The sequence below is a fragment of the Cebus imitator genome, unplaced genomic scaffold (assembly GCF_001604975.1).
Source record: "Cebus imitator isolate Cc_AM_T3 unplaced genomic scaffold, Cebus_imitator-1.0 Scaffold520, whole genome shotgun sequence".
Taxonomy (NCBI): domain Eukaryota; kingdom Metazoa; phylum Chordata; class Mammalia; order Primates; family Cebidae; genus Cebus; species Cebus imitator.
The window spans coordinates 520,916-521,660 of record NW_016107835.1 but is presented as its reverse complement, the minus strand read 5'-3'; positions in this window follow the sequence as shown (position 1 = coordinate 521,660).

The following is a 745-nucleotide window of genomic DNA, read 5'->3' as shown; positions in this document are numbered from 1 at the left end:
AGTTGAGGGTCCTTGCAATCCCCCAACCACTCAGCCATGAGCTGCTGCTCAGAACAGCTTCCATCCTTGTGTCTGCTCTCTCACCTCAGCAGCAGGTGAGCCTAGCCTCGGACCAACCTCTTGCTCCCCATTTCCAAGCCTTGATGGGCAAGTAAACCTTTTTATCTAAGCTGGGAAAAGAAATTAAGCCGCAAGGTGTGTGTGTGTGTGTGTGTGTGTGTGGTGGCGAGGGTAGGGGAGTTCAGCCTCCTTTGGATTGAAGTAAAATTTGCCCCTCTTCGGTTTTGGCATTTCTGAGCTTTGCCAGATCCAAGCGGTTTCCTATTAGGTACAGTGTTTGAGGTGATTCGGGAAAGGAGTGTGATGAGGAAGGCTGCAGCCCCGGCTTTCCGAAACCTGCAGATATAGCCCTGAGAGTGCCCCGGCACCAGCAGCTGGGCTCCGCGCTCAGGAGCCAAGGTCTCCGCAGCCATCTGGGCGTCTGTCTGGCTCGCCTATGCCATAAGGAGACTGCCTTATGCTTTTAGCTGGATTTCCCAGCCATCAGCAGGACTTTTTAACATTTTTCTTTTATTTATTTATTTATTTTTAACCAAACTTGTTAGCGCGCGCGCGCGCGCGCGCCCGTGTGTGCTTGTGTGCTTGTGTGTGTGTGTGTGTGTGTGTGTGTGTGTATCTTGGGCTGGGGAAATTCACTGCAACACCCACACCTTTTTCACTTCCTGAAGCACTCTGACATTAGAGA